The following is a 7,335-nucleotide window of genomic DNA, read 5'->3' as shown; positions in this document are numbered from 1 at the left end:
TATAAATATGCTGCCCTATTTTCCCATGACTTTGTCAAGGTGGTATTTTGCCTTGATGCAGTGAATCTAGAAAATCTAGCTTTGCTTGAACAACAGGTTTTTTATTTGTCTAATATATGCATTTAAGCCTACAATTTTCTCTAAGCATAGCTGCATTTTACCTTAGCTGTATCACACAAGTTTTGACATGCTGTATTTTTTTATCATTCACCTTGAAAATTTTCCTCATTCCTAATGTGATATCCTCCTCACTCAGTGAGTTATTTAGAAGTATATTACTTAATTTCTAAGCACATGAGGATTCTCTAATTATCTTTTTTTCTTTAGTTCTAGCTTCATTTTGCTACTTTAAGAGACTCATTCCATATGAATTCAATCTCTGTCTACAACATGTTGAGACTTGCTTTATTGGCCAGCAGGAGATGAACTTTGAAAAATGTTCATGTGCATTTGAGGAAGACGTGTATTTTGCAAGTGTTGGATGCATGTTTTCTATGTATTAATTAGGTCAAGATTTTTGACTATTGTTCTTATTATCTCTATTCCCCTTGATTTTTTTGCTTTTTGTATCAATTAATATAGAGGTATTTTAAAATTCCCCCACTCTAGCTGTGGATTAATATATTTCTCCTTTTAATTCTGTCAATTTTTGTTTTATATATGTTGGGGCTGCTTATATTCTCAAACTTACAATTTCAATATTGTCCTGATGAATTGAAAGTTTATCATCATTAATATCTTCTTTATTTTTAGTAATGCATCTTGTCTTAAAATTCACTTTCTCTATTAGTATAGCTACTCCAAGTTTCTTTTGATTGGTACAATGGCTAATTTCATGTGTCAACTTGGCTAAGTTGTGCTGCTGAGTTGTTTGGTCAAATAAGCACTGGGCTGATTGATACTGTGAGGGTATTTCATGGATTTAATCATTAGCCAGCTGGTTGCTTCTATGGCTTATTACATCTACAATCAACAAAGGAGATTGCCTTCAGCAATGGGAGAAGTTTTATCCAATCAGTTGAAGGTTTAAAGTAAGAACTAATGATTCCTGCAGTCAGAGAGAAAAATTTCTTTCTCTTCTTCAGACAGCCAACTTCTCCTAGGGAATTTATTGAAACAGTCCTCAGAGTTCCCAACTTGTGGTCTACCCTATGGAATTCAGACTTGCAGTCCCCATGGTCCTGTGAGCCAATACGGATGAATTGAATGTCCAGGTAGTAGCTAACATCACCCATGCCCAAGAATCATGCTGTTGAGGGAGGTACTCAACTCCAGCCCAGGTGCAGGTTGTTGGTGCTAGGGTGGGATATAAAAACCTCATTGCTGCTTTGATTAGCTATTTCAGATCACTAGGGGCCTGGTTATGAGGGAGGCCATTATTCCAACCCACCCCAGACAAAGGTGGTAGAGGAAATATAATGACTGTAAAGCTTCCTCAGAACTGTAGAGGACAGTTGAAGCACTGCATTTGCTGGGCAGGTGCTGAGTCATGAAAGTGCAACTTTGGGGAGCCATGGAAGAAGCTCCTGGTGCCCTTCCTAGCTAGCCCCTCCCTCATCCCCCAGCCAGAGCATGTGGAGCAGGTCAGCATTACACAATAGGTCTCTTGGCCTCCTTCCAGCTGGGAAACACTGACCTGGAAAACTCATCTCCAGTTCACTTCCTTCCCAGAATTTGCCCTCCAGGCAAATTAGCTTGAGACAGGGAAAGCAGTATAAGAAGTAATTGAATGGGGCAGCCTGGGACAAAGGCTTCCCTACATTAAGTCCAGCAGTGGAGCACCCAGAAGAGGGAGAGTGTCTATTTCCTGGGAAGTAGAGGAGAAAGCACATTCCTGCAAACAGAGGAATTCCTATGGCCACTAGCTAGCACAAGCCCAGGACAAGACACAGTTCTGGAAAAGGCAAGGAAGACCCTGTGAATTGCCATCACTTTGGGTAGACCTTCTAAATAGGAGAGCTGGACAATGAAAGAGAGCACCGGCCAATACAAAGCCAATCTGCAAAGTCTGTGAAATGTGACTTTTATATTGGTTTGTTTGGTTTGGTTAGCTCCCAGTACTCAACAAAACCTCCAATGTATTGCTCATTAGATACTGTTAGATCTTGGTTCAGGGAGACTCAGCAACAGATCAAAGTTCAGGTGGAGAAGTTTATTAGATCACAGGTATGGCGGGGGTCTGAAGTGAGCCTCCAGCCCTCTCTGTCCAGATAAGGGGTGCTTTATGTATTTTGGGGCATGGAAATGTACTGCTTAGCTTGGGGCCAACCAAGGGAGGAAATACGGGAAGGATATAGAAGGGGAACTAGGGGCCTGTTTCAAGACGTCATTCTCTGTGAGACAAGATGTTTGCTCATCTTGTGGTTGGGTGTTCAAGGAAAGGGGGAAACAGGTGTGGGTGGATGCCCTCAGGTGAGCAAGAGTACAGGTCATTTTGGGTTGGAACTGCTTGACCTAGAGACACAAAATCAAAAAAACAGAGAGCTCAGGAACTAAATACTAGAGTTAACATTTAAAAAAATATATATATATATATATACACACAATGTGCAACAAAATATTACAAGACAAAGAAATAGGAAATAATGGCCCATCCAAAGAAAGAGGACAGAAAACCCAGAAAACAGCAATGGAGAAGACTGTGGGCATACCAAAGATTTTTAAAAATTGATCTTCAGTATGCTCAAGGAGTCAAAGGAAAATACAGAGAAATAGCTAAAGGGACTCAGCAAAACATTTAATGAACAATAGGGGAATCTCAATAAAGAGCTAGAATTTTTTTTAAGGGACCAAAGAGAAATACTGGAGTTGGAGACTACAATAAGTGAAATGAAAAATTCCAGGAATTTTTTATCATAGGATTGAGGCTTGCCAAAGAAAGAATCAGTAAATTTGAAGACAAGACAATGAAAATGAGCTAGGCTAAGGACAAGAAAGAAAAAAAGAATTAGAAAAAGCAAAAAGAGTATAAGAGATCTCTTGGACAATATCAAGCATATCAAGATACTCATTATAGGTGGAAAAGGATGGAAAGTAGTGCAAGGAACATTCAAAGAAATAATGTCAAAAAACTTTCCAAACTACAAAGACATGAATATGCACATCCAAGAAGTCCATTGAACACCAAACAGGATAAACATGAAAAGAAATATTCCCAGACACAGGATGGACAAACTGTCAAATTCAAAGGACAATGAGAGACTTCTAAAAACTGCAAAAGAAAAGCAAAGTGCTATGTACAAGGGATTTTTCAATACAATTATGTGCCATTTTCTCATCAGAAACCATGAACACAAGGAGTAAATGGGTGAAATATTTAAAGTGTTGAGAGAAAACAATTGCCAACCATGAATTTTATATATGGTGAGACTTTATTTCAAAAAGGAGAGAATGATAAAGATATTCCCAGATAGAGAAAAAGAGCTGAGGGAGTTCATTACCACCACTATAACTGTCCTAGAAACAATGCTAAAAGGAGTTCTTAAGACTGAAGGGAAAGAAACTAGACAGTGGATTAAAGCAGCATGAAGAAATACAGAACTCTTGTAAATGTAACTATTTCAGTAATCATAAATGTCAGTAATATTGTATTGTTCTTTAGGGTATCAAACTTCACTTCTTACGGACACTAAAATGCAAATTTATAAAAATTAATGATAAATCTATGGTATTGGGCATACAGTGTACATGGATATAATTTGCAATGAGTACAAAAAAAGATGGGGAATGGAGGAGTTAGTAAGAGTGTATGCATATGCTATTGAAATTAAGTTGCTATCAAATGAAAAAGGATTGTTACATTTTTAGGATGTAAAATTTTAACCCCATGGTAACCACAATGAAAATATATGAAAAACATATGAAAAGAAAATTGCAAGGGATTCAATATGGTAAAATACAAAAAAAAAATAAAAATGTTACTGTAGGCATTAACAGAAGAATTGAGGGACATGAAAGGTATAAGGTTTAAGAGATGAAATAGCAAAATGGGAGAAACAAGTCTGTCACTATTAGTTTTTACTTTAAATGTACATATATTAAACTCTTTCACAAAAGGCTGAGATTGGCAGAACAGATAAAAATGTACACCCTAACTATAGGCTTTTGACAAGAAACTCTCTTAAATTAAAAGACATAAAAAGTGAAAATATGGTAAAATATACTCTGCATATAGTAACGAAAAGAGAGTTAGGGTAGCTATGCTAATGTCAGATAAAATAGACTTTTCTGTAAGTTGAAAACAGTTACAAGGAACAAAGATAGTTATTATATACTGATATAGGGGTCAACTCAACAGGAAAACAAAACAATTATCAATATATCTGCACCTAATGGCAGATCCCAAAAATATATGATGTAAATACTGACAGATGTGAAGGGAGTAATAGATGGCCCAACATTAATAGTAGGAGACTTTAATATACCACTCTCAATAATGGATAGAAAATTTAGATAGAATATCAAAGAGGAAATAAAAGACTTGAATGATTCTCTAAACCAAGAGGACCTTATAGACATGTATAGAACACTTCACCCAACAACAACAGAATACACATTCTTCCTGAGTGCATATGGGCATTCTCCAGCATAGATCATATCCTAGGTCCTAAAACAAGTCTCAATAAATGAAAGAACAGCAAAATCATGAAATGTATACTATCCAACCACAATGGATGAAACAAGAGATTAATAACTAGGGAAAAATGGAAATTTCACAAACATGTGGAAATTAAATGCATACTCTTTTTTTTTTTTTTGACAAAATGATAATTTTTATTGCTTTTGGATTCCATGGAACATTGGAAGACAAGGAAAATCACATTTTCAGTGGAACAATAGTGGACTGGACATAAACACATACTCTTAAACAACCAATGGGCCAAAGAGGAAATCACAAGGAAATTAAGAAATATCTTGTGGCTAATGAAAATAAAAACACAACATATCAAACATTATAGGATGCTGCAAAGGCAGTGCTAAGAGAGAAATATATAGCTCTAAATGCTTGCATAAAAAGTAAGGGGAGATGTAGGGTTGGTGGTAGCTGAGTGACTGACTGAGGGGTGAAGACCCCTACAATGTAAAAGAAGCCAGAAACTGCCCACACCCTACTTCTAGAAGTCCCGGGAACTCAACAGAAGTGTGTTTTTTAAGCAAACAAAATATTAAAACACAGGTTTTAAACATGGAACAGAGATCTACATCATCCACGAAGAGTGGAAAATTTATGAACCCCACAGACCAGAACAAAAAACAGTGCATGATGTTATTGAGCTGCAGTTTTGAAGATGAAGGATCCCAAGCAGATTATCAAGGATATGGAGAAATTGGATGAAATGGAGTTTAACCCTATGCTCAGCCACAGTTGAATGAGAAGGTGCTGAAAGACAAATGTAAAATGCTGTGTGAAAACTTTGAATGTATTTTATGGCTCTATGAAAAAGAGAATCCAGATATTTACAAAGAATTGAGAAGGTTAGAAGTAGAATATGAACAGAAGAGGGCATAACTTAGCCCATATTTTGATGCTGTCAAGAATGCTCACCACCTGGAAGTTGAAAGTATTCCTTTACCAGATATGCCTCTTGCTCCTTCCAATATTTTCATCTAGGATATTCCACTTCCTGGTGCCCAATGACCTTCCATCCTTAAGAAGCCTTCAGCCTACAGAATTCCAACTCAGGCAGTTTCTATACTTCCTCTTTTTGGACATGGTGTTCAGAAAACCTCCCAGTCCTCCCCTGATCCACCACCTCCTCAAGTCTTGCAGATGTATGGCCATAAAATGGACTTTTCCCTAGATCTTCCTCCTCATAGGAGAGATGAAATTATGTCATATAGTCCTGAACTTGCTCAGTGAGATCATGATGACGTTTCCAGCACCAGTGAGGATGATGGAAATCCTGAGGACATGGATCAGGATAAGCACGATGACAGCACTGACAATAGCAACACTGACAGATTATATGGAGAGAGTGAGGGGGATGAATTTGTGCACCATGATGATAATGAAAGAGACAACAATGAAGAAAGAAGTCAGGTCTGAGTGCATGATTTGCAGATATGCCTGGAAAGTCAAGGAAGAAAAAGAACATGAAGGAACTGACTCCTCTTCAAGTTATGATGCTTCACATGACAGGTCAGAAAATCCCAGAAGTGGGGCGAAAAGTAGAGGAATTTTCAGAAGATGATGATTAAGATGAATCTGATCATTCTGAAGTGGAAAAGCAATCACAAAAACAGCTTAAGGTGAATCTCTTTCTAATAGCACATCTACAGCTTTTTCACAGCAGCAGGCTCCTCCACAGTCTGCTCTTCCTTCTCAGATACAAGGACCTCCCATGCCAGGACCACCTCCTCTTGGACCACCACCTTCCCCCAGGTCCATATCCAGTTCTGCTTCTTGGCCCTCCTCCTCAGGGACTCCCACCAAAGCTACCTCCCCCTGCACCTCCAGGTATTCCTCCACCTTGTCCTGGGATGATGCACCCACCTTTGATGCCTCCACTTGGACCTACCCCACCTGGGCTTTTCCCACCAGCATCCTTGTTGAACCCAGGGGTTTTAAGTGCCCCACCCAATTTGATTCAGTGATCCAAGAGAGACAATACAAGTGCAGCCACCATTGAGAAGAAAGTCACAGCAATCATCAGTGCTAAGGCACAGATCACTAACCCCAAGGCAGCAATTACTCAGTTTGTGCCCACTGCACTAAGGTTATGTCAGGAGAATAAAGGGGCTACTGCTACTCCCCAAAGAAAGTGAGATGATGCCTCTTGCCCAGGCAGCCCCCAAATCTGATCCTTGTGTTCCTGTCTCAGTGCAAACTAAGGATGATATGTATGAAGCTTTCATGAAAGAGATGGAAGGGCTATTGTGACAGCTTTTGATGCCATTCCAGACTTCTCCTGACATCAGTGGTTCATGGAAGAAGAAGCTCTTGACAAGGATAGGTGAAAAAACTCCTTCCACCAGCAGGATGTTTTCTAATTTCAGTGCAAAGAATATCCTAAAGTTTAGCCTTGGTCAGAATTTACTGCATATAAGAGAGGGTATTTCATTGAGAATAAGTTAACTATTGAAACAGTGCTATTAACATCCATTCCCTTTCATGTCACCTTTTCCATCTTATTTTTTCTCCTCTCCAATTCTTTTGAAACATGTGACCAGGGGGATCTAGTTACTGATTTGTTTTCAGTCTCTTGTCTTCTGTGCTATGGGCACTAGAGTAGAGATTTTTTAGGAAATGATTTATTTCACCCCATCTTGGCTTTTGTATTTGAGTTGTTTTAAAAATTTCCTTGTAAATATTTTGTAGTATTTTACTTGTAGTGA

The 7,335-nt window shown here is 38.4% G+C and overlaps 1 pseudogene; it reads left to right on the top strand.

The window, feature by feature from the left end:
- Positions 1–5,185: 5,185 nt before the first annotated feature.
- Positions 5,186–6,880, top strand: LOC101438565 (WW domain-binding protein 11 pseudogene; annotated as a pseudogene).
- Positions 6,881–7,335: the final 455 nt, after the last annotated feature.

Source organism: Dasypus novemcinctus, chromosome 31, assembly GCF_030445035.2.
Source record: "Dasypus novemcinctus isolate mDasNov1 chromosome 31, mDasNov1.1.hap2, whole genome shotgun sequence".
NCBI classification, from domain to species: Eukaryota; Metazoa; Chordata; class Mammalia; order Cingulata; family Dasypodidae; genus Dasypus; species Dasypus novemcinctus.
The sequence above is the reverse complement of the archived record's forward strand: the minus strand, read 5'-3'. Positions and strand labels throughout refer to the sequence as shown.